Source organism: Lynx rufus, unplaced genomic scaffold, assembly GCF_022079265.1.
Source record: "Lynx rufus isolate CCGP_SWC_20201006 ecotype Redwood Valley unplaced genomic scaffold, mLynRuf1.p SCAF_2, whole genome shotgun sequence".
NCBI lineage: Eukaryota > Metazoa > Chordata > Mammalia > Carnivora > Felidae > Lynx > Lynx rufus.
In genome coordinates this window covers 111,497,113-111,524,482 of record NW_025814834.1, presented here as the reverse complement: position 1 = coordinate 111,524,482, position 27,370 = coordinate 111,497,113, and the positions used below count along the sequence as shown (strand labels likewise).

The window sequence follows — 27,370 nt, the reverse complement described above, 5'->3', positions numbered from 1 at the left end:
TCTCTGAAGGCCACTCTGGCCCAGCGCTCCCCGTGCAGCTGGCCTGCATGGCAGCCATCCACTTCTCCCCGCCCACTCTTGCTTCATCCCAAGATTCCTCCCCAAAAGTACAGGAAGCCAGTGTACGAACATCACGTGTGAATCCCAGGAAAGCTGAGGAAGCAGGGCCACCGCCAGGCTGGCATCAGGCCTCTCCCTCCTGAGCCTTCAGCCTGCCCCCCTCTTGTACCACAGCTTACCGCCTACCCCTCTGGGACTCTGTGAACATTTCAGCACCTCCAGACTTTGCTTTCCTTGCTCTTGACCTACACTATGCTTTCCTTCCCTGACCCTGTCCTTCCAGCAGCCTGTGCCATCTGATGACTGCTGCCCACTGCTATGGCCTCTCAAGCCCCACTAGCAGGCCTACCAGGCCCCACCCCACAGCACTCTGAGTTTGCCCCATCCTGCCTCAGCCTTGGCTTCAGCCTTCATGCACAGGACAACTGTGCCACGAGGAGCCTAGATGGGAACAGACCAAGAGCGGGTCCAGTGGGGCCCAAAGTGTGCGGTCAGAGACAACATGAGTAATGCTTGCCAGCAGAGCTTTGATTCGGAATTACTGGGTTGTCCCACCCTGGGGATTTCTCAGCCATAAGACACAGAAATGGAGGGACCAAGAACCCAGCTGCAGTGTCACTTCTGCTTGTCACATGAATGAAAGAGCAAAACCCCACAAGGGACGTAAGGGGTCACAGGGATGGGCGAAGCGTGGTCCTGAGAGCATCATCCTGGAAAGGAGTAGGGCCTAGCTGGGGAGGGGCTCCAGAGCATGGGAAGAGCCATGGACGGGGTCGGAGGGTGGGGGTGGAGTGCATGGGTAACCACACAGGATGCCCAGGAGCGTGGGCCAGTCCAAGCCTGTGGCAAGATGGAGTGCAAAACTGAGGTGTCAGCAAGACGGGCTCCATCCAAAGGCCGTGGGAGAAGCATGGGTCCCAGGCCTGTCTCCTGGCCTGGATGCTCGTCTTCTCTGTCTTCACATCATCTTCTCTGTGTGCATCTGTGTCCTGGCCGCCCCTTCTCAGGAGGACTCCAACCACACCGGATGTGCAAATAAGGCCACATGCTGCTGTCCTGGGGGTTCAGACTGCAACACAAGAATGGGGGAAAACTGGGGTGCCTGGGTGGCGCAGTCGGTTAAGCGTCCGACTTCAGCCAGGTCACGATCTCGCGGTCCGCGAGTTCGAGCCCCGCGTCAGGCTCTGGGCTGATGGCCCAGAGCCTGGAGCCTGTTTCCGATTCTGTGTCTCCCTCTCTCTCTGCCCCTCCCCCGTTCATGCTCTGTCTCTCTCTGTCTTAAAAATAAATAAACGTTGGAAAAAAAAATTAAAAAAAAAGAATGGGGGAAAACTCAATTCAGCCACAGCAGCATCGGTGGATTGCATTGCCTCACCAAGGGAGGCCTGGCCCAAGGACGGCAGGAAACCTGCTGGAGGCTTTTGCACATCCTTACCGGCTGCGGGCCACCTGGGCAGTGGGCTGGCTGCTCCCTGTTGCCACCCGGGAGACGACAAGAGGGAAGGAAGCGAGGCCCGGAGCCAGCTAGAGCTCCAGCAATCCTGTCGTCAATCATCAGACACTTCGCTGCCTACTTTGGGCTCTAAAATAACACATTGATTTTTGAGCCAAAGCTAACTTTAGTTACCAGTGATGCTGCTAACAGGGGGAAATAAGTAATCATCATTAGAACTGAATCCAAATGAATGAGCTAGCCTGGGTCTCACTGGGATTTGGGCTTCTTCATCTTCTTCTTCTTTTTTTTAATTGTCACAGTTTGCTGACATAGTTCTTCCTAAACTGAAGCGACATGAAAGAAATCTTTTACAAAATATGACACGTTACCATTTGGGAAATATTAAAGGAATTGATTATTCTGCTTATCTGCTGCTGTTCTACAAACCATCCCAAGATTTGGTGGCTTCGCACAATACCATTTTGTAACATCTCACTATTTCGTGGGTTGGGAATTGAGGTAGGACTTGGCTGGTCATTCTTCTGCTCTGCGTGACATCAACTAGGCTGCTCCATGGTGCTCAGCTGGCAGCATGGCAGGTCCAGGACATCCCGAGTCACATGCTAAATCCCTCCCATCATGGTCTCTGGGCTCCCCACATGGCCTCTCCGGCAGGGCCCAGCAGCAATAGTCTATGCAGAGGTGCTGGGACCCAAGCCCATGGTGGACACCATGGGTGAGAAAGTGCTTAGTCCCTTTTGTTGTGGGGAAAACATCTTGGACAGGAGCCAAAGGAATGGGCAGCAGGGACTAGTTATGTTCTTGTCAGCAACCAGCAGGAGTCTGGAACAAAATGCTCAGCTTACAAAGCAACCCCAGACTCCAAAGGAGACGGCACCACCCTTACCCACACTCACACTGCTTGAACTGCTAGTCTCTCATACACACTCACCCACACTCACACCTGCTCCTATGGCCAGTCTCTCATACACTCACCCACACTCACACTGCTCCTACAGCCAGTAACTCATACATACTCACCCACACTCACACCTGCTCCTATTGCCAGTCTCTCACGCACACTCACCCACACTCACACTGCCCCTACAGCCAGTAATTCATATATACTCACCCACACTCACACCTGCTCCTATGGCCAGTCTCTCATGCACACTCACCCACACTCATATCTGCTCCTACGGCCAGTCTCTCATGCACACTCACCCACACTCACACTGCTCCTACGGCCAGTCACTCATACATACTCACCCACACTCACACCTGCTCCTACGGCCAGTCTCTCATGCACACTCACCCACACTCACACTGCTCCTACGGCCAGTCTCTCATGCACACTCACCCACACTCACACCTGCTCCTATGGCCAGTCTCTCACGCATACTCACCCACACTCACACTGCTCCTACAGCCAGTCACTCATACATACTCACCCACACTCACACCTGCTCCTACGGCCAGTCTCTCATGCACACTCACCCACACTCACACCTGCTCCTATGGCCAGTCTCTCATACATACCCACACTCACACCTGCTCCTACGGCCAGTCTCTCATGCACAGTCACCCACACTCACACTGCTTCTGCGACCAGTCTCTCATACACACTCACCCACACTCACACCTGCTCCTATAACCAGTCTCTCATACACACTCACCACACTGCTCCTACAGCCAGTCACTCATACATACCCACACTCACACCTGCTCCTATGGCCAGTTTCCCATGCACACTCACCCACACTCACACCTGCTCCTACACACACGCTCTCTTATATACACACTCATAGGCACCCACACTCATGCACATTCTCACACAAACACATGATCACATGCACATCTCTCTCTCTCTCTCTCTCTCTCACACACACACACACACACACACATACACATGCAGTCACTCTCACAGACTCTCACACATGCTCACACCTGACACTGAAGCACAAAGCTATGGACCCCTGATGGAAAGTCATGGAGGATACATGAAAGAGATAACCTTCTCAGAAATTACTAATAGTCTACCAGGCACCAAGCCTATGACAGGTGCTGGGAAGCAGCAGAGTCGGAAGGAGACACAGTGCTGATTCAGATGCTGATTCCTCCTGTTTCCTTGTACAGATTTGGCTTCATAATTCATGGACTCAAGGCCCCAGCCTAGAGGTACACAGTGGCTCCCACAGGACATCCAGCTAGCAAAGGGACCTTGTCTAGCCTTCAATGTTTTGTTTTGTTTTGTTTTGTTTTGTTTTAAACCAGATATCAGTTTTTGAAACTCAGGAGTTATCACATAAAATCTAAATTCTGGCTTCTCTAGAAAAACCGGAAAAGCTTGGAACTCATGTGAGCCTGAGCGCTGGGTCTGCTCACCTCACAGCTCAGGGTGCCTGTCCAGCCCCCAGTGCCTGGAATGGTGGCCTCCATGTCATAAAAGGGCAGCTCTTAGAAATCATCTACCTCAAACCTGTAATTTCCTGCTGCAGATTCAGGGTCTGGAGAGGAGGAGGCCCTGTATGAGGCCACATGTGGGGCAGCCCAGGGCCACTTGGCTCAAACCACCTGCAGCAGGACCAGGGTGGCACTCCCTGTCTTCTCCTTTTCTCTCTCCAGTACCTCGGATAGCCTCAGGCCCAGTGAAGTCTCAGGAATGCAATCGTGGGAGAAAATGCAGGCCAGGTTCTTCAAACTCCACTTCCAAAGGAGCTTCATGGTTCCAGAAGCTGGACAGCCTAAGACAGAAGTTCTGCCCCCAGAAGGATAACTGTCCCCAAGTCCCTTTAGGGGTCCAGATTGTGGGTCTGTGTGGGGCCCAGCCTGATGCCAGTGTCTTGCCCCTTCTGTGTCCCAGGGGCCCTGTCCAACCCCCCCACCCCCGGCTGGGGCTCCCACTCCCTGGAGCACCAGTCTCCCATCCTCACCCCTCCATGACCCTCCTTGATAGCACCCACTGCTCACACAGGCCTCATCCACAGTCTGAGTTCTGAGCAACTGAGAAGACCCAGGCCCCACCTCCTACACGAACAAAGGAAGTTCCAAAACCCCCACCCAGGACATCGGGTGACATTGGGTAATGACACCTACCCTCGGGGCTGTCATGAAGACAAAATGAGACAACGCATGCCATGATCTGACACCGAATAGGTGCTTGGAAGATGACAGCTGCTGGCATTATTATCACCAAGGAAAACTTCACATCCTCTCCATACTAAATATGGCCTGCAATGTACAGTGGAAGAGATTCTTTAATTCTACCATATGTCCTAATTGGAAACATAGCTTGAATCACTGCCACTTGCCAGAAGAAAAAAGAGAAAGGCAAGCCAAAAAAAAAAAAAAAAGGTTTTTCTTGACTTCCTACAGACTAGAGCAGTTATCAGGCAAATGTCTTCCCCCTGACTCTGGGATTTTCCCAACATCTCCATCATCTGCTTGCACTGGTTTTCATCTCTGCAATCATCCCACAGGCTAGGGACCCAAAGGAGCATCTTTGAAACCCAGCAAAAACTATGCATTAATGGTGATCTTTCAGACAATGCACACAAGGAAATTTATTGAGCAAATCTTCACAAAACAACTTTTAGACAGATGGTGATGGGCCCATCACAGCTAAGCCAAACCAAGTCCCCACTCCAGGCAGCTCAGAGAGGATGGGGGCGCCTTGTTAGGGCACCCCTGGCAGAACACTCCAACGTGACAGAGGTGCTGGAGCCCCTGCAACTGTGAGGTCATGAAGCTCATGGACCAGCTGGGTAGAGGATGCCATGGCGTGACACACGGTCTCACCCTGCATCACAGAAGGCAGGGGTACCTGCCCGGAGCTGTGAGCCAGTTGCTCAGAATGGTCACATTAAGAAACAGAGCCATATATGCCTGAATGTTGAATAAGTGGACCAAGAATAATCAAGCTAGCCACACATGGCACAATGATTTGCATGTGTTCAGCTGAGTCAATGAGGGAAGATAGGAATGAGCACCACTGATGGTGAGAAGGGAGATGAGCCACTTCAGATCCTCTTGGCCTCCCATCTCTGTTCCTGCTCCTTTGGTCTCTGACCAACTTCACACAGATGAAATGAAGTTCCTGGCCCCTGCCTTTGCCCCTGCCACCCCTGCGACCTGAGCATCCCTGCTGACATCCCCAGGGAGGCCATCACATCTACACACATGTGTCTGGAGGAGCCAAGTGTTAATACCCCAAGGACAAACCTTTATCCAGTGGTGTATACAAACCAGTGGGCAAGTTCCTTCCCTGCGGCTCAAGGGATACCCTGAGACCCAGGGTACAGCTTCTTAGGGACGCTGTTCTCTTAATCAAGTCTAACTCAGTGATAATCCTCCCACGTTCCCCCTTCTGCCCTCCTCCACTGCCCTGGTCCTCATGCCTGCTCCCTGGGTTTGCACTCACCAAGGAAAACATCCTTTGCACAAAAGCAGTACACAGCATCACCTACACAGAGATCATGTGGGAGATGTGAGCCACAGAATATCACTACTAGAAGGGTCTTCAAGGCCACCTTGTTTGACCCCAAACCTCCCCTTCCATTTTATAGATGAAGAAACTGAGACCCAAAGCTGAGAAGGGAATTCATTGTCCGAGGCCATACAAAACATTTTAAAACAGGAGTGGATATGTTAATATCAGATAAAATAGACTTCTGAGAAGAGGAATTACTAGAGACAAAGAGGGATATTACATAATGATAAAAGGACCAAATTACCAGGAATACATAACAATCCTAAATGTGTATGCACCAAACAACAGAGCCTCAAAACACATGAAGCAAAAACAGAGCTGAAAAGAGAAACAGATAAAGCTAAAATTATAGTTGAGACTCCAACACTCTCCTTTCAGCAACCTGCAGAACCACTAAGCAGAAAATCAGCAAGGATATAGAGGGATTGCTAACAACACAACCACCCAAGGAGCTCTAATTAACATACATAGAGCACTCCACCCCAGAATAGCAGAATACACATTTTAAAAGTGGCTATGGAACATTCACCAAGATAGACCATATCCTGGTCTATAAAACCACTCCTGAATAGGCTGATAATCACTAGAGGGGAGGGGGTGGGGAATGGGTGAAATAGGTGATGGGGATTAAGGAGGGCACTTATTGTGGTGAACACCAGATGTTGTATGTAAGCAATGAATCACTAAATTGTACACCTGAAACTAATATTACGCTGTATGTTAACTAACTGGAATTTAAATAAAAACTTTAAAAAACCCACTCTCAACAACTGAAACTAATGTAATATTGTGTATTAACTATACTCAAATAAAAAAAAGTTTTAAGTCTCAACAAATTTAGAAGAATTGAAACAATACAGACTGAGTTCTTGGACCATAATGGAATGAAACCAGAAATCAAAATCAACAGACACAGTGAAACTAAACAACACACTTTTAAATAATCCATAAGTCAAGAAGGAAGCCTCAAAGGCAATTTAAAAATACATGGTAGGGGCGCCTGGGTGGCGCAGTCGGCTAAGCGTCCGACTTCAGCCAGGTCACGATCTCGCGGTCCGTGAGTTCGAGCCCCGCATCGGGCTCTGGGCTGATGGCTCAGAGCCTGGAGCCTGTTTCCAATTCTGTGTCTCCCTCTCTCTCTGCCCCTCCCCCGTTCATGCTCTGTCTCTCTCTGCCCCTCCCCCGTTCATGCTCTGTCTCTCTCTGTCCCAAAAATAAATAAACGTTGAAAAAAAAATTAAAAATACATGGTATACAATGAAATTGAAGACACAACATTTTTGTGATGGAGCTAAAGCAGGGCTAAGGGGGGAACTTATAGCACAATTTATATTTGTATTTATTATTTATAGTGACATTAGATATTAATAGCCTAACCAATCTCAAATCAAATATAAAATCAACCTAAGTTCCTACCTCAAGAAACTAGCAAAGACAGAGCAAAATACATGAAAAGCAAGCACAAGGAATAAAATAATAAAAAGAGAAGTCAACGAAATTGAAGATAGAAAAACAATATAGAAAAATCAATGAAATAATAAATTGGTTCTTTAAAAAAATCAGTGAAATTGATAAACCTTTAGCAATACTAACAAAAACAAAAGATAAAAGACACAGATCACCAATATCACTCCAGATTCCACAGTCATTAAAAAGGTAATAAGGGAATACTGTGAACAGCTTTAAATTCATAAATTTGACAACTTAGAAGTGTACCAATTCATTGAAAACTATAATGTACCAAAACTCAACCAAGATGAAATAGACATCTGAGTAGCCCTATAATCATCAATGAAATTGAATTCATAATTTAAAAGCTTCCAAGAATGAAATGTCCAGAACCAGATGGTTTTACTGAAGAGTTCCATCAAATATTTGAAAGAAAAATCAACACCAATTTTACAAAATCTCATCCATAAAACATAAGAGAGGGGAATACTCTCATCCCAAAACCAAAGACAAAACTGTGCTCCAATCTCTCTTATGGACTTCAGATGCAAAACCCTCAATGAAATTTAAAAGAATTCCAACAATATGTAACAAGAATTATACATCATGATCAAGTGAAATTTATTCCAAGAATGCAAGACTGACTCAACATTTGAAAATCTATCTGTATAATACACCATGTCAACAAACTAAAGAATAAAATCCATACATTATTATCAGTTGATGCAGAAAAAGCTTTTAACAAAATCTAACACCCATTCATAATTTAGAAAGAAAAACTCTCAGGAAACTAGGAATAGAGACAAATTACCTCAACTTTTTAAAGAATACCTTCCTCTCCCCAAAAAATTATAACAGTAATATTTATACTCAATGGTAGAAAAAAAACCTGAATATTTCCCCCAAGAAGTTCTAGTCACTACAATAAGGCAAGAAAAGTAAATGAAAGACATCAAGAAGGAAAAAAACACAAAACTATCTGTATTGAAGATGACATGATTAACTACATAGAAAACCTTAAGGAATCTACAAAAAAAAAAAATCCTCCTATAATGAATAAGTGAGCTCAGCAAGGTCATAGGATACAAGATTAACACACAAAAAAATCAATCACATTTCTGAAATGAAATACAGAAAACAAATTTTAAAACACAATACCGGGGCTCAGTAGCCCCGGTGGCTCAGTCTGTTAAGAGTCTGATTTTGGCTCAGGTCATGATCTCATGGTTCATGGGATCAAGCCCCACATTGGACTCTGCACTGACAGCACAGACCCTGCTTGGATTCTCTCTCTCCCTCTCTTTCTGCCCTCCCCTGCTCTCTCTCTCTCTCTCTCTGTCTCTCTCTGTCTCTCAAAATAAATAAATAAAAAATAAAATAAAATAAAACACAATACCATTCACAATTGCTCCAAAGAAAGTGAAATAGTTAGATATACATTTAACAAAACATGTATAGGATCTATATGTTGAAATTTACAAAATGCTGATGAAAACAATCAAGGAAGACTTAAATGAAAGGAGAGATATTACACTTCTTGGATACTCCATGGATTTGAAGACTCAAAATAGTGAGATATCAACTTTCCTTCAAATTGATTGATAGATTTAATGTGATGCCCATAAGGTTTTTTATAGACATAGAGAAACTTATTCTAAAATGTATAGGGAAAGGCACAGGAACTAGCATAGTAAACAACATTGAGATAAAAAAAAATTAAGTGGGAATAATCTATCTAATATCAAGGCTACAGTAAATGTGGCATTGGTAGAGAAATGAATACATAGATCAATGGAATAGAATAGAGAACACAGAGTAGAACTAAATATGTCCAAGTAATTTTCAACAAAAGTGCAAAACCAATTAGATAGAAGAATAGCCTTTTCAAAAATAAAAAACAAAACCTAAAACCTCATATCTTACACACACACACACACACACACACACAAAAGTTCATCCAAAATGAATCATAGACTTAAATGCAAAACATAGTACTATAAAACTTTCAGGAAAAAATAAACAAATAAGGAAAAATCTTCAGGATCAGTGCTAGGCAAAGAGTTCTTTGACTTGATACCAAAAGCATCATCTTTAAGAGGAAATTTTAATAAGCTGGACTTTATTTTTTTTTTAATGTTTACTTATTTTTGAGAGAGAGAGAGAGAGAGAAAGAGTATGTGAACAGGGGAGGGGAAGAAAGAGAAGGAGACACAGATCCCAAGCAGGCTCCACACTCTGAGCTGTCAGCACAGAGCCCAACACGGGGCTTGAACCCACAAGCTGTGAGATCATGACCTGAGCCGAAGTCAGAAGCTCAACTGAGCCACCCAGGTGCTCCTAAACTGGACCTTATTAAAATGTAAAACTTTGGTTCTGCGAATACTCACATAAAAAAGATAAAAATGACAAGCTACAGACTTGGAGAATATATTTGCAAACAACATATCTGAAAAAAAGGACTAGTATCTAGAATACATAAAGAATAATCAAAACTCAACATTAAAAAAATATATATATCCAGTCTGAAGATGAGCAAAAGACGTGAGAACACATTTCACTCAATAGGATATACAGATGGGAAAAAAGCCCACGAAAAGACAGCATCAGCAGCCACTAGAGAAATGCAAATTGAAACCACAAGAGGTATCATCATATACCTATGAGAATGAGGGTATGGTAAAAATAGTAACACCACCAAATACTAGGGGAGCATGCAGGGACACCAGATGTCTCACGCTTTCAGGCACATCAAACGATAGAGCCTCTCAGAAAAGCAGTTTGGCAATTTCTTCGCAAAAGCAAACATGCAATTGCCATAGGACTCTGGACACTATCCTAGAGAAATGAAAATTTGTGTTCTCACAAAAACAATTACACAAATGTTCACAGCAGCTTTATTTGTAATAGCCCAATCTCCAGGGAATTATGCTGAGAGAAAAAAAAAAAGCCAGTCTCAAAGGGATTATATGATTTCTTTCATATAACTTTTTTGAAATAGTAACACTTAAGAAATGGGGGACAAACTAGTGGTTGCCAGGGATTGGGGGGGTGGGGCAGGTGGTGGCTAGCAGTGGATTAGAAAATGCTAACAGGAGGGAACTTTGGAGTGTTAACATGGCTCAGTAACCTGACTGTGCTGGTGGATACATAAAACTACACAAGTGATAGAATTGTATAAACACAGGCCTACACACACATACACACACACACACACACACACACACACTCATAAATAAGCCAAAGATGGCCAGTATGTATTGCCCCTGAGTTGTTTATTTCTCCAGCTGTGGCTGAGACCCATTAGGTCAAAAGCCCTCAGGCACCAAATTCCAATTTACACACATCCAATTATTTAAAAAAGCAGCCCAAACAAGCAAAGTTTTAGCCATTTAGAGACTGCCTGCTTTGCATATCTCATGGAAACTCTCCCAATAGCTGTTCTTTATTTATAAGATAAAGCCCAGGGGCACCTGGGTGGCTCAGTCAATTAAGCTTCTGACTTCCACTCAGGTCACAATATCAGTTTGTTTCATGGGTTGGAGCCCCTCATTGGGCTCTGTGCTGACAGCACCAAACCTGGACCCTACTTTGGATTCTGTGTCTCCCTCTCTCTCTGCCCCTCCCCTGCTCGCACTGTGTCTCTCTCTTTAAAAAATAAACATTTAAAAAATTATAACATAAAGCCCGATGCCCCTGCTGCACTTCCCAACTCTGTGACCCGGACACGCCTGGGGTGCGGCTAAGTGACACCACCTGGACACTTGAGCCCTCTGCCCCACCTGCTTCTCTCCCAGAAGGTGTCCTGCCCTCCTCTCCTTCTGAGTAGTGACACCCCTCTCTGGACCTCATAGCCTCTGCACAGATTTATGTTGGGAAGGGTTCCCCCACATGCAACCCTGTCTCAACATGACCTCATTGAGCCTGTGGTGTGTTACTGCCCCACATGGTCATATCCTCCCCTTGATCAGCCCCATCCCTCAAACCACTCCTCCCACATACACATCCATGTACAAACACATGCACAAATGAATGAAAGTAAAACTGGGGAAACCTAAATAAGATCAGAGGGTTGTATCAACATCAGCATGTACTGTGTGATATTATACTATACTATAATTTTGTAATGTTACCATTAAAGGAAACCCTGTAAAGGGTACAAGTGAACCTTATTATTTCTTACAACTTCAAGTGAATTTATAATTATTTCAATAAAAAACTTATTAGTGGGGTACCTGGGTGGATTAGTCAGTTAAGCGTCTGACTTTGGCTCAGGTCATGATCTCATGATGCTGCCATGAGTTCAAGCCCTGCGTCGGGCTCTGTGATGACAGCTCAGAGCCTGGAGCCAGCTTCAGATTCTGTGTTTCCCTCTCTCTCTCTGCCCCTCCCCACTCACACTCTCTGTCTCTCCAAAATGAATAAACATTAAAAAAAATTTTTTTTAATTTTCTCTTATGGCCCCTGGGTGGCTCAGTCAGTTGAGCATTTAACTCTTGGTTTCGACTCAGGTCATGATCTCACTGTTTATGAGTTCGAGCCCAGCATTGGGCTCTGCACTGACAGCCCGGGGTCTGCTTGGGATTTTCTCTCTCCCCCTCTCCCTGCCCCTCTTCCCGCTCGCTCACTCTCTCAAAATAAATAAATAAACTTTAAAAATGTTTTCTCTTAAAATATTTCTGGCTACTCGCAAGTTCTGCCCACACCACTCTCACTAAGATAAGTGATAGAATGAACAGACCTTTCCTCAGGCCTGTGTGTTGGTTCCACCACAGCAGCCCCACAGAACTGCTGAGCAGACCCCATGCATGCTAACACAGGCACACACACACACACATGCACACACACGTGCACACACATGTGCACACACATGCACACCCTGACATGCCCTACACGGAGGCCCTCTGCCCTCTCCCGCTGGGGGGAACAGAAGCTCAGAGTCCCACTGGTCTGCATGCTACCCTAGACTCTATTCCCAATTCTGGCCTCTTGAGCTAAACATGGCCACTCTGAGCCCCAACAGTCTTATCTGTAAAATGTGGATATGGCTCCACCCTCCAAGGTGCTTCTTGTGAGACCAGAAATTGAATCTGTGAAGTGTGTATCATCATCCCCATTTCACGGATGGGGACGTTTGGGACAAGGCTGGGCCTGCATCCCTGCCCTGGCCGTTTTGTCCTGTGTGCCTTCTCCCTCCATGTGACTGGGTCATCAGGAACCCCGGTGGAACCTGTGTGCATCAGGACACAGGCTTGGCCCAGATCAAATTCAAACCTGGACTTTGTTAAGCAAATGTTTTCTTTCTTCAAACCTCCAGCCCCACGTGCTACAGCAGGTAGACTTCTGGAGCTGCAAGGTGGGGAGTGAGGGTACACTGGAGAGCTTCAGGGGCAGACCCTCAAGGAGTGGACACAGGAAGGGTTGGAGGGCCAGAGGGGCTTGCCCATGGTCCTACTTCCACCCTGCCTGGGCCCACCCACTCCCCCAGCACACTAAGCCACACAGCACATTTGTCAGACCCCTGACTGGAACCCTCCACCCCCATCCCACCCCAACCAAGGGAATAGCTGTGCTTGGCATGCCTACGCCTAGTTAGTGGGGAGGAAATTCCAGGAGGGCTTCTAAGGCTCTCCAAGCCTTGAATCTACCAACTGGATAAGGGAGGGGACAGATAACCAACGCAGCTCTGGGAAAGACAGGGCAAATGGTTGAGTCCAACCCCTCCTCCTGGGCAACTGCCACAGCCGGGCTCCACACTCTCAGCTTGGGAAGACAAGGTCAGAGGGCAGAGACCCCAGGGTGGGTAGAAGTCAACCACAGAGGGTCCAGAATGCCAGAACCAGGCCAAACTAATGAGAAGCCCAAGTAGCCCCGGTCATAGTGTCCTCAAAGCACTGGCTGAGAGATTGTGTTAAAAATTCCTAAGTCCATAAGAGGCCCCCAATCTCCCTGTACCACCCCAGAGTCATGGGCCTCCTTTAGGCAGAACTTGGGAAGGACTGTGACTGGTTAATGTGGGGGCTAGCCCAGCGCTCTGCACACAGACAGGAGACAGCTCTGAGACAGGCTTGGAGAGCCACCCTCATCTATATGCTAATTAGCCCATGCAAGAATTACAGGGTTAATTAAGCATCTCTGCCCTCCTTCCATTTTATCTGCCCTGGACACAGAGGCAAGAGGAGGAAATCACAACCTCTGATCAAATTAGCTGTCCGCAGGCTGCCTGGGCCTCTCCTCTTCACAAGGCTTCAGAAACCAGCCCCCAAAGTCCATCACGTTTATTTCACAAGGCACAAGGGATTTAAAAAGTGATTAGGAATCAAACCCAGGAGCAACCAGCCCCTGACCCCCTGCTCTCAATTTCCTTGGTGCAAAGAGGGTGTTTTATCGCAGCATCCAGGCTACATGCCCCCTGAGGTGGGATGGCCAAGTTGGTAGGAAAATGACTGTCAAGAAAGGAGGCTGGGGGCGGGGGAGGGGGACCTGGCTGTGAGAGGCTTCCTCTTGCTCTCCTTGCTCTTGCCGTCGATGCAGCACCCCAGTACTTAGAACTGTCAGAAGGGTGAGGGTTTCTTCTGTCTCTGCTCCAGTGTGTGTAAGTGATTTGAATGCACCTCAGCATTCTTATTTATTACAGGAGGACATGGCACAAACCTGGCAAAGGAAGCCCATGACATGGTGCAGGTGACTCGGTGGCCCATGCAACAGGCGTCGAGGGATAACAGGCAGAATGTCGATTTTCTTCCTTCCCTTTCTTGGCTAAGAAAACAGGAAGTTACCCAAATAAGACAAAAGAGTTTATCTGGGGTCTTAGAATCGCCACTTGGGAAGCGTAGATTCAGGCAGCAACCCAAACTTCATCCTGTCGAGGAGCAGTAAACACCCAGGGTCTTTATTAGCAAACTGCAGAAGTCTCCAGAAACTTGCACCGGTTGTCTTCCAAAAATTCTGACTGGAAGACATACATTTTACAATGTACAAAATTATCTGAGTACATTGTGACAGTTACTAGGAAAATATTTTTTGCAGAGTGTCCAATTTTTATCAAGAATGTGGGTGCAGCAGTCCTGTGTTCAGTCATATGCTTTTGCCCAGTTCAATAGTTCAACGCAGTTTCTGTTTCAGGAAAAAACAAAACAAAACAGGAAGAAGCTTTAGTCCCCAGAATAGAGTCCTTCGTGCTCGAAGGTTTTACACAAGTTCATGCCTTCCATTTATCCCCTAGTGCCCCAAGTCTTGGGTTCCCATTATTCTCTTCTGCAAAAAAATCCTCTCAGATAGCTCAGTGTGAACTCGGCAGCCTGAAATGCTGGGGAAAGAGAGCGTCAGTAAATGTGTGCTGAACAAATGAGCTGGAAGCGTGCGAAGATCAGTCAGGAGATGGCAGGAGGGCCCGTGGGTATCCTTGAGAGACACCAATCACCACCCTCTTCCCCGCCAGGGTCAAGGCCAACCTTACAAGCCTCTCAAGAAGCACCCCAAGCACCATGGCCAACCAGCCAGATTTGGCATACAAGATAAAGCCCATCACTCAATCCCAATATAGCCACTTACAAACTGAGCCCCAGGGAGAGGCAGCTAGTTACTGACAGTGACAGGAGCGGAGCGTGGCTCTCCTAACACTCTCCACACACAGACTGAGTTTGTGTGTGTCAGCCTCGTGTCCCTGGACAGAGTGCAGTTATGAAGAGACAAGCCCAGGCTCCTTCCCCACACTGAGCCCAGTGCATACACACCCTGTGTATGTGATGGGTGCTACTTCCATAATTAGGTACGTCACTTGGCACAACAGACTTCAAGACTGGGAAATTATTGGGGCACCTGGGTGGCTCAGTCAGTTATGCATCCAACTTTGGCTTGGGTCATGATCTCACAATTCATGAGTTCCAGCCCCGCATCGGGTTCTGTGCTAACATCTCAGAGCCTGGAGCCTGCTACAGACTCTGTGTCTCCCTCTCTCTCTACCCCTCACCCGCTTGAGCTCTGTCACTTTCTCCCTCAAAAATAAACATTAAGATTTGTTTTTTAAAAATATTGGGGAATTATTAGGACCTAACCTAATCACATGAGCCCTTTAAAAGGAGAGTTTTCTCCAGCTGGTGACCAGCAGAGGAAGTGGGAGATTCCAAGCATAAGAAGGACTTAATGCACCTTTGCTGGCCTAAAGATGGAAGGAGGCATGTGACAAGACTACGGGTGGCCTTTAGAAACCAAGAGCAGTCCCCAGCAGAGCATGTAGTCCTCCAACCACAAGGAGCTGAGTGCTGCCAACAAAATGAATTAGCAAGCAAAGCCCCAAATAGGCACTTCTGGAAAGAAGCCATCCAAATGGTCAACAGGTATGTGAAAAAGTGTTCAGCATCACTCATCACCAGGAAATGCAAGTCAAAATCAATGAGCTATCAGCTTGCACCTGCTACAATGGCTGTTACCAAAAGGACAAAAGATAAGTGTTGGTGAGGAGGTGGGGAAAAGGAAATTCTGTACACTGGTGTACAAATTAGTACAGCCATTATGGAAAACAGTATGAGCTACAATATGATCCAGCAACCCCATTTCTGGGCATACATTCAAAGGACTTGAAATCAGGATTTCAAAAAGATATTTGCACTCCCATATTCATTGCAGCATTATTCACAATAACTAAGACATGGAAATAATCTAATGTGTCCTTAGATAAATGGATAAGGGAAATGTGGTACAAACATATAATGAAATATCATTCAGCCTTTAAAAAGAAGGAAATAACCTTTGTTACAACATGGATGGAGCTGGAAGACATTACACTAAGCGAAATAAGCCAGATACATGAAGACAAATACTGCATTATCTCACTTATATGTGGAATCTAAAACAGTCAAACTCATAGAAGCAGAGAATAGAATGGAGGTTGTCACGGGCTAGTGGTGGGTGGAAATGGAGATATGCTGGTCAAGGGTACAAAGTTTAAGTTATGCAGGCAGGATCAGTAAGTCCTAGAGATGAAATGTGTAGCCCGATGACCATAGTTAACAATACTGTGTTGTAAATTTGAAATTTGCTAAGAGGATAGATCTCAAATTAAACCTAACCACACTGTGTGTGTGTGTGAGTGTGTGTGTGTGTGTGTACATACCATATATACATATGTATATGGGGGGCCATAGATGCCATGCAGGCTCTCAAATGGCTCTCCCACATATACACAATGTGTATATATATATATATATATATATACACACATACACATACATACATACATACATACACATACACAATGGAATATTACTTGGCAATCAAAAAGAATGAAATCTTGCCATTTGCAACAACATAGATGGAACTGGAGGGTTCCATTATGCTAAGTAAAATAAGTCAGTCATAGAAAGGCAAATATTATGTCTTAACTTATATGTGGAATTTAAGAAACAAAACAGATGAACATAGGGGAAGGGAGGGGAAAATAAGATAAAAACAGAGAGGGAAGCAAACCATAAAAGACTCTTAAACACAGAGAACAAACTGAAGGTTGCTGGAGGAGAGGTAGGTGGGGGGATGGGAGGATGGGCTAGATGGGGGATGGGCACTGAGGAGGGCACTATTGGGATGAACACTGGGTGTTATATGTAGGTGATGAATCACTAAATTCTACTTCTGAAACCATCGTTACAGTATATGTTAACTAACCTGGATTTAAATAAAATTTTAAAAATTTTTCATTAAAAAAAACTAAACACATGTGCGCGCGCACACACACATACACACACACACACACACACACGATAACTATATGATGTAATGGGTGTGTTAACTTGATTGTGGCGATCATTTCACAATGTATGAATATACCAAACCATCATGTTGTACATCTTAAATATATATAATTTTTATATGTCCAAGGAAAAAAAAAAAAAGAATGAACAAGAGAGCGATTTTTCCCCAGAGTCTCCAGAAGCAAACTCAGCCTGGCCAAACCTTGTATGTCAGCCTCGTGATTCCCTGAGCAGAGAACACAGTCGCACCATGCTGAACCTCTGACTTACAAAGCTGGGAGCTGGTACAGCCACGCAGTCCATGGTAATGGTTACACAGCACAGAAAGCTAACACAGGGAGGATGTACCACAAATGTGCAAGTAATCAATTGAACCACACTTGGTCTGGTTGGGGCAGAGAAAGATCTACCTTGAATTGAATTTTTCTTTATTAGACACTGGGGAGAGAGACACAGGATCTACCAGCATGTGCTTGTCATAATTTATGCAAATCTGACCCTGTGAAAGAAAGTCCTCGTTGCACTCCAGGACCACGTGAACTAGAACTGGCCCTGAGGAGTTCACCCAGTGCTGCTGCAGAGTTTTCTGAGGAGATAGGAAGTACTCCACAGTGTCTTTGTGGAGTGTGGGTGGGAGGGGAGAAGGAAGGGAGGGCTTGCCTGCTTCTTTGCATGTTCTTTTCACTTTGTCTTTTACAAAGCTTCAAACATCGCACTGTTGAAGGCACGCTCTAGGCCTCACACCTCTATTCATGTCTATCCGGGAGCCATAGATGCCACGCAGGCTCTCAGATGGCTCTCCCCTTAAGCCAGTGTATGACCTGCTCTGGCACCTGCTACCCGAGACTGTCTTCCCACCAGTGTCAGCCCACATGGGCAGGAACTTTCCCATGGTCCTGCCCCATCCCCAGCCCAAGGCCAGGCCCTGGAAGGTACCAATAAACATCCTGTGCACTGCAAATGCCTAGAGACCCAGCAAGCCCCATGTGTAAAATAATTCCACAGGAAACATGTAAGCTGCCACAGGAGGCAGGGGAAAGAGCTTACCCAAGAGGTATGGCAGCCACCATGTTTCTTCCTAATGGCTGTGCATTTCCCTGGAGTCCCTTCCAGACTGCAGGTAAATGTGGAGTCTGATCACACCCACCATTGGCTCTCCCTCACAACACTCCACTAAAATGACATCAGTGGATTTTTTTTAAATATATAAATCCATAAGAACTGAGGGCACAGACGCAGATGCAAAATGGCAGTAACGTTTTGGAATCTAGGAAAAGGCTGGAGGAGAGTACCAGCCCCAGGAGGACCCAGGAAGCTGCCCTCAGGGAAGCACAGAGGCAGTGCCCAGGGAAGGAGTTGGCTGGCCCCAAACAAGCCCGTGGGGCCCAGGATAGGAACCCCCAGGGCACACTGGGAGGCTGGAAGGAAGTGTGGGGAGAGGGCCACAATGGGACAATGTGAGAGGGGCACCATCAGTAATTGTGCAGCAAACATAACCCCTGCTGGCCTGGGGAGGAAACCCCAAGGGCCCCAGAAGCTCAGGGGCCCTCCTGTACTTCTGAAAGCCTGTGAGTCAGGACATCAAACGTTTGCTTCTGGAGAAACTAAGCCAGAAGGCTCCAGCCTGGGGGACCCAAGCACAATGGAGGATGGGCGTGAGATGCAGAAGAGAAACAGAGGAGAAGAGAAAGTCTGTACTCAAACAGCAGAACAACCACCACCTAACCCACTCCTGGCTCTGGCCCCAAGAGAGAAGACAGGATTATTGTGCAGAAAAGAGACCCCAAGGTCCAACATCTGGGGGTCCCCACTGATAAGTTCTCATTGCCAGCTGCTCACGTAGCCTCTGGTTGACTGGCCCTCCCATACCCCAAGGGCTCCCCACTCGCTTTGAGTGCTTCATTGTTAAATCTGAACTGGCAGCCAGCAACCACCAAACATTTGAGGCAATCTTCTAACATGGGGAAAATGAAACCAAAATAGAAAAAAAGGAGGAAAAAATTTAAATCAGAAAGATCCTGCAGGCACAAAACAAGAATAGGGTTCTGTGGGAAAAGTAACAGATGCATGAAGAACTCTTAGAAATTCAAATAATAATGTAATGGCTGAAATAAGTAGAACAAAAAGACAAAAATTAGTGCAGAAAGAGATGGAAAGCAGAGAAAAACAAGAAACTGAAAAGGTCAATTCAGAAAATCTGCAATCTAGAAAATGAAAACATAGGAGAGGGAAACTATCAATGAGATGATATTAACTATTTCACAGGTCATCTTAGTCTGCTCAGGTGACTGGAACAAGAATACCATGAACAGCAAATACTTATCCCTTGCAGTGCTGGAGGCTAAGTCCAAGACCACGGCACCAACAGGGTCAACAACACACAAGGGCCCTTTTCCTGATTCACTGACATCTGTCTTCTCTCTCGCTGTGTCCCCACATGGTGGAGGACTGACGGAGATCTCTGGGGCATCTTTTCTAAGGACTACTCCCTTTCATGAGCAAAGCACCACCCAAAGGCCCCACCTCCTAATACCATCCCATTGGGGGTCAGGTTTAACATAGGAATATGCAGAGAGGGGGACACAAATTTTAGTCCATAGCACAGGTCATAAGGTTCAGATTGAAGGGGTCCACTGAGCACCCCACAAAATGAAAGAAAAACACCCCACATCAACATACATCATCATAACATCTTATGGTGCCAGGGGGAAAGAGAAGATCCTCAAAGCTTCCATAGAGAGGAAAAAAAGAAAGAAAGAAAGTTGCTCATAAGGGAACTAGAATGGCATTAGACTTTCCAACAATGAAACCACAAATTCAAATATAATGGAGCAATGCTCTCAAAATTCTCAGGGAAAAAAATTGTTTAATCTGGAAGTGTATATCCAGTTGTATGGCATTCGTATTGCTCTCTAAACCTCCAGTTTTCCCTCCTTCTATTCGTAAAGATTAGATAGATAAAACTCTATTTCTGAGACTTGTTTACAGCCACTGTCCTGTATATTAAGTGGGTTTTGTGTTAGGGGGAGGCAATTTTCATGAAATCCTGGTTAAGAAGGTGTGGACACCAAGCTATGGCAGTGGTAGAGGTGGTTTCTTTCTGTATGACTCAGGCTGCCTGGAAGAATTGAGGGTCTATGCCTCAGCTTGCAGGAGACCAGAGGCTTCCTTAGGGGGAATGGCTCCCTTGTGAGCATTCTGTATCATTCTGAAAATCATCCCAAGGAGACTCACCTAGAAATTGTCTCTTTAGCCCTTTCAACACTGGTGTGAACACCTGTAATGATCCCTATTTCCTGCATTGAATGTTGGACCCTGCCCACACAGCTGCCGAGCTGCCCTGATGACGTTGGTCCTGATCTCTCAGCCAACCTCTCCTGGTCTATGCCACCAACTGTTGTGTGTTGGGCTCCCAGTGGCGTACACCACAGTGGTCTCCAGATGACGACCCTCAGGCCCAGACAGAGTGCCTAGAGCTAGGGTTCCCCTACACCCCACCGCTGCCTTTTGCAGGGCAAACTCTGGGATGTGGTATTCACCCCAGGGCTCCTTGGGAAGGCTGTGACTGGCACTCCTGCTGAAATCAAACTTGACCTGGCTTCCTCCTCCTTGCCCTGCTTCCCCACCCCCTCCCCCTTTCTCCTAGAAGTATCTTTTTAATGAGTCATCTTCACACAAACCCATGTCCCAGAGTCTGCTTGGAGGAAATATTTTCAGACACATAGGGACTCTTTTCATAACTTTTCATAACTTAGGGAACTATTAAGAGGACATGCTTCAGCAAAATGATGATGTGAAGCAGGCAAGGAAGCCATGAGACCCAGGAGTCCATCCAGAGCATGATGCAAAGTAAGCCCCAGGATGACAGTCTGCTTGGGAATCTGGAGAGCAACCAAGTTCCAGAAACCCCGTGTGGGAGGGTCTGGGAGAAAAGGAAATTGATAGAATGTCAGTTTGACTATTTGGAATATAAAACTGGTTCATATAGAACTGATCTGGCAAAGTGGTTAGGAAAAATAAACATAGGTACATGGAAAACCAAATAAAAGGAAAACATGCCCATGTTAAGTCCAGGAAACATCATCATTGTCTACTTCACTTAGCGGTAAGCAAAATGTACTGTCATAGTAACAGAAACACTGACCATTGATTTAACCAAAAGTTGTGACAAAAAGTACACCGAAGGATGGCGGAAAGGCCAATGCAAGGAAGTCCATGCAGAGCTAAATTGCCATCTTCCACTGCAGTCCATAGACAATGTTTAAAATCGATTAGTCAAGAAATAGCAGTGTCAGCATATTATTTCGAAATATGGAAGTAAATACCAGCTGTGTGCATTGCAAACAGAAATCTATTTGTTATGAATTTGCTTTTTTTTTAAGTAATTTACCCATTACTTCCAAAAAGATGAAGCATAGCTTCTGATGGAAGGTACATATACACACACATGCCTCCCACATCACAAAAATGAATAAGAACAGAGCCATGGAGGAAGACACATACAGAAGCCCTCTACTCAGGAGTCCACCAGGGTCACAGCCAAGGAAGACTCAGCAGTCACACAACTCTGGATGCTCTCCATACTCAGCAATTTAAAAACTCACCCTCTATCTGAAAACTCTTACCCACCATCAGCCATGGCTGCCTCAAATTCCACAATGCAGACTCTCAGTTATCTGAGTTGAGCATTGCTCTCTCTTTAAGAGTTGTGTTTCCTTGCACACCACATTGAGTATTAGAAAAGCACAGGCTGGGTTCCCGTTCTAAAGTTTGTTTGTATGTTTAGGAAGCATGAGTGGGGGAGGGGCAGAGAGAGAGGGAGAGTGAATCCCAAGAAGGCCCCAGGCTATCAGCACAGAGCCCAACACAGGGCTCTATCTCATGGTTCATGAGGCCATGACCAAGCTGAAATCAAGAGTCAGACACTTAACCAACTGAGCCACCCAGGTGCCCCAGGTGGGTTCCCATTCTAGCTGCATGCCCTGGGCAGGCTGCTTCAAGTCTTAGAACCTCAGCTTCTCTGTGTGGTGGGTTACAAAAATGGCCACCATCCTTGACAGCCCCTCCCGCTATTCTGGGCAGCCCCAGTCATTTGCTTTGACCAATAGCAAGTGACAAAAGTGACATTGTGCCCACTCTGAGTCTAGACCTAAAATGAAGCCTTTCAGCTTCTATCTTTGATGCTCTTAGAACCCTCCACTGACATGGGAATGTGCCCGGGCTTTCCTGCCACAGTCCAACACTTAGCTCACAGGGTTGTTAAGATGTAATGGTGATATATGAAGTCACCATAAGCACTCAAAAAAAAAATATCCCTTACCTCTTGCCCCCATCTCTAATGCATAAGTGCAAAAGAGTTCCTGGCAACTGTTTTTTCCACTGAGGAGTCCACACAATGAGGGCAGGGCTCCCAAAGGAGAGAGAAGAGCCCCGCATGCAGTCTTCTCACCCTTCCATCCCTGCAGTCAGGGCCACACAGCCACCTGATGCCACAGCAAGCAGCTCAGCTCCACAGGCGGCTCCGAAAAGGCAAAGATTTAACCGCTGTAATTGGCTTATTGATTTTGCAATCACATTTTAAGATGCATAATCTGCCACCATCTACATTGGCCATTACAGCATCCTTCCAGGGGAGTTTTATCTCCGCCACCTGTGGACCAGACCCTGTGCCAGGAGGCACAGAAAATGACTCTTCCTAATCACACTGGAATTGCAGCAAACACGGCTCATGGCAGGCCCACCAGCCATTCCCCAGACGTCAATGGTGAATTAAATGATGAACCAGAACTCAAGAACTCTCTGCACTGACCCTGGATGGCCTACCTCACTTAGCCACTGCACTAAGTTTGTCTACTTCACTCTGACTTACACAAGACCTCACTTCTCCCTAGGGGTAGGCTCTCCTGCCAGAAGAGCATGGGGTTTGGAGTGTGAACACCTGGGCCAAGCCAGTCATTCTACATCTAATAGACAGCATAGCCACAAGATATACACCCCAGAATATATGGAACTGCCCACACAATCATCTATTATCTGCCAAAGACTCATGTCCCTCCAAGAAAGTAGACTTAGACACTGTCTCCCACACAGACCCCCACCAGAGAGAACCAGCAGGTGTCTTGGGTCTGCTAAGAGTGTCCTAAGCACCTAAGCTAGGCCAAAGGGAAGAAGTCAAAGTCTAGAATCAAAGTGTTTCAAAACTGTAAGGACCAGGCAGCTCATTGAGTCCACTCCAGCCCCCATTTTATGGGTGAGTGAACAGTCACCCAGAGAGGGACAGTAACCTGTCCAAGGGACCTCAGCTCCTGAATGGCTGAGCACAAAAGCAAATGCTTGACTGCCCACGCAGTGCTCTAACTGCAGGGCTTTCTCATGAGCAGACCTCAATGCTTAGAGAAAATATGTCATCTCCATGAATAAGAGAGTAGCTCCCTAGGCTTTGCCTGCTCTAGGTACCATAATCTTGACTGTGGGTGAAAAACTGTCCATCTAGAGGGCTTTTTAACTCAGGACTAGATGCAGCTAACCAAGGGATTAATTGGCATTGCTTGGACACATACTACCTGAGAAGATCTATTCACCTACATTAATGGCAGCAACATGAAGGATAGACAAAAGATTTCAAAACCAACATCTAGAATCCGTGGCCAGTCTGTGCTTCTCTCATACCAGATTCTCTGGATTCTCTCCAGGTCCCTTGCAGTTATCGGCCTGTGCTCTGTTTGTGTGATCTCAGTGAGCCCCAGTAACAATTTGCAAGTAATTCTCAAGCTCACTCCATGCTTTTGCCAGAAATTTACTTCAAGACACCAGTTTTTCTCAGTTGGTTTAGATAAGGCTTTGCTTCCTGTATTGTGCTTTGGCAAACCCTCGGTGTGCTACAGCTTCTGGCCACTCCTACCCCACCAAGAGCCGTGGCTTCTCTGAAGTCCCTAGGTCAACATTGGGCCAGAAATAGACAGGAGTCTGATGTGTAGAATCTCAGAACATGGTCTTGATTTCCTGCTGCCCATCAGCATTGTAGGAGAAGGGGATGTGATCCCTCCGCTCAGTGCTGAGGAGTTCATAGCCTGTACACACTGCCCATCCCCTCCTTTCACCATCACAACCCAGGGCCCTTAATGAAAAGGATAACCCAAAGCCCCTCGTCCTGAGGACACATGTGCTAATCTCACCTGCCCCCTTACTGCATGATGCACAGTGTATAGCAATGAGCACCAGGAAATCCCCAGGTGAATCTGCCACCTCACACACCTCAGCACTACTCTTGTTTAGCCCACAGAGATTGTGGGCTATTGGCTCCTGACCTACTCTCTAGATTAGAAAACGCACAGTGGAGCATGACTGCTGGGCTGTCCATGGAGAAAGGGTCGCCCCCTTCTCTAGGCCATCCATAAGCCAATTCTAGCACAACCCTTGCTCATTCACATCAGATGTGCAGTCTCTGTCCCCCGTGCAGGATCCCTCACACCATCTCTCTCGGCTGCTCCAGCAAAGCTCCTGCCCAGCTTTGTCTCTTGGGCAGGAGGGCTCCAACCCAAAGTGGACACTTCCTTGCAAAGGACAACGACACTTCCTGGGAAATGCCATCACACCACCCCAGCCCACAGCAGTGATTCATGTTGTTCCTGGTTAAAAACTTTATTCTTTATATTGAGTATACTGTGTTAACACATAAAATCTGTCCTGTTTTGTAAAATAAGTATATTCTTTAAAATAAAGGGAGATCAAATTTTGAAGGACTGAGAAGCTGGATTTACAGAGGCAAATCTTACCATCCTGAACACCACAATAACAGCAGCAAAGCCAGATCCTCACAATGAACACACTGCCCCCAGTGAGAGTGGGAGAAGACAGGGAGCCCTCCAAGGTGTCAGGTGTCATGGGTGTCCCTGCCATGATCACTCAGGGACATCTAATATGTTTGCAGCCAGGCCCTCCTTAGACCTGGTACAGTCTGTGATCCCTGCTTCCCATGGGTATCCCCACACCCAGGGTTGCTACCCCGTACCTGGTCTCACCTCCCGGCTTTCCCACTGCTGCTTGATATCCGACAGAATGACACCTGGGCCTGGCATTCAGAGCCCACCTCATCCAGCCCCCATTTCACCTTCTGCTACTCCTCTTACCCCAGGGAAGATTCACTCCAAATCCAAGCACCTCATCAGCACATACCACCAAATGGGCTCCCACTTTGCCACCTTGAGAAATCCCACTCATGCCCTATAATTCAGGCCAGATGGCTCTCCAGGGGCAGCTGCCTCCCAGGGGCCCCTCAGTACTTCATCTTCTCCCTCAGCCCCTCAAGAGGTGCTATCCCATGGGATGCCACCTATCTGTCCCCTAGGGCCTGTAGGCCATGGCAGAGTTGGGGTCTTACCTCTGGAACCCAAGTGCCCATGCTGTGCCTGGCATGTAGCAAGCTCTCAATGTCTGGTGACTGGATGGCTGAATTAATGAAAAAATACAGAATAAAACCTATGTGCAGAACAAGAGTCCCGGGGGTAAAACGAGTCCCAATTAACGCAATAAGTGGCATTTTGTTGTCTCTATTTCAGGACACATGAAATAATTAGTGCTTGGTACACAGAGAACTCTGAGTGTGAAGCTGGATGTAATCAGGTGTCAAAACACAGAAACCTAAAGAGAAAAATAAATCATGTGCTTGGTTATGAAGGGGCAACTTCTCTGGATGTTTTCTCTCTGGAAGAGAGGCGTCTTGCTGCAGATTCCAGCTTGTTACAATGGGAACAAAGGCAGCTGAGAAATGTAGCAGTCCCTCTCCAGACGGGTGGCTGAGCAGCCGAGCACCATGTGGCCGGCCTGCCAGCCCCAGGTAGTAACACAGTGTATGTCTGCTGAGTGCCAACCATACCAGGCACTTTACACTCACAAAACTCTCGGAAAGTAACACTCTTATTATGTGCATTCTGTCAATGTGGGTACTGAGGTTAACTAGGCACATAATTTGCTCAAGGGTTCAGACCCAAGTCTATCTAGATCTAAGACATGCACATATATACACACTCTGACAAGGAGAACTGGGCTCCTCCTTCTCAGCCCACGAGTCCATGGCACTGCTCAGTCGTCAGGCAACTGCCCCCTCCTGAGCATCTTCTCGGACTCTCTTGGCCTCTGGTTCTCCTAATCATCAACTCCTGACTCCTTGGACACCAGTGCATCCAACCACACTGTGATTCCAATGCTTACCTCCAACAGGTCACACTCCCAAAGTTTCTGGCTCCTCCCACCACATCCAGACTCACAGATGAGGTGCTGTCAAACACCAGCAATGCAACCCTGCACAGGGGATTTCTGCCCAGGCTCCCCTTCAGTCTTTCCACTCATCTTCCCAAGAAAGCATTAGTTTGTAATCCTTGCCTCAGGCTCTGCTTTCTAGGGAACCCAGGCTGAGACACTGCCTTGGTGTTTGCCTCTACTTTCCTTTGTCCCCAACCCTGCCCTCCATCCTCCTTCCTGCTAGAGGCGTCTACTCCCCTATGTGGAGGGACTTCCTGGAATGTGGAGGCTTCCTCCAATCTGTCTTTTGAAGGTTTGCGTTGTAATTTACATAAATGAAATTGTACCACAAATTTCATTCCTGTCCTTGACTTTTGCACTTACCCCTGGTTCTCAGACCACTTGCAGTGGTTACCTATGCTCAGCAATGGCATCCACTGCTGCATGGTGCCCACGGCATGGCTGCAGTTCACTTACCCACTCCCCACCACGTTGGTGTGTCTCTCAGAGCAGATCTGGGAGGAGGATCACTGGTCCCATGCTGCACGCAGTCTAAGACTTCTCTCACACCAGCAGAATACAAGGGCTCACTTCCCCACATCTTAGCCAAAGCTTGCCATTATCTGATGTTCTAAGTTCAGTATGATTGGACAGGAAGCAGGACCTCCCTGTGTATCTTATTCCTGTTCAGGTTAGCAGCTTTTCTTCTACTCATCAGCCATCTAAGATTCATCGCTGCTTCCTCGAGTTTTCCCTTTGAGCTCATATTGCCCCAACAGTATTGGCCACCCCGACTGGTCACCCTCAGAGTGAGTTTCCAGAGCTTAGGAAGGAGAAGGAGGGTGCACATCAGGACACAGAGCCCATTGGACCTAACTCCTCCCCAAATGCCCCCCTGGGGAGTGACCCCAAGTCCTCCAGGGGAAGTTCAGGTTTCATGGGGTCTAAAAA

At 46.6% G+C, this 27,370-nt stretch overlaps 1 long non-coding RNA gene across 1 annotated transcript; it reads right to left on the bottom strand.

Moving 5' to 3' along the window:
* Window positions 1-456: 456 nt before the first annotated feature.
* On the bottom strand, window positions 457-26,975 carry LOC124516447 (uncharacterized). Its single transcript, XR_006963046.1, has 3 exons — window positions 26,897-26,975; window positions 14,085-14,546; window positions 457-1,129 (listed from the first exon to the last, which is right to left on the bottom strand). It is a non-coding gene; the product is annotated as an uncharacterized LOC124516447 (long non-coding RNA).
* Between the last annotated feature and the right edge of the window lie 395 nt (window positions 26,976-27,370).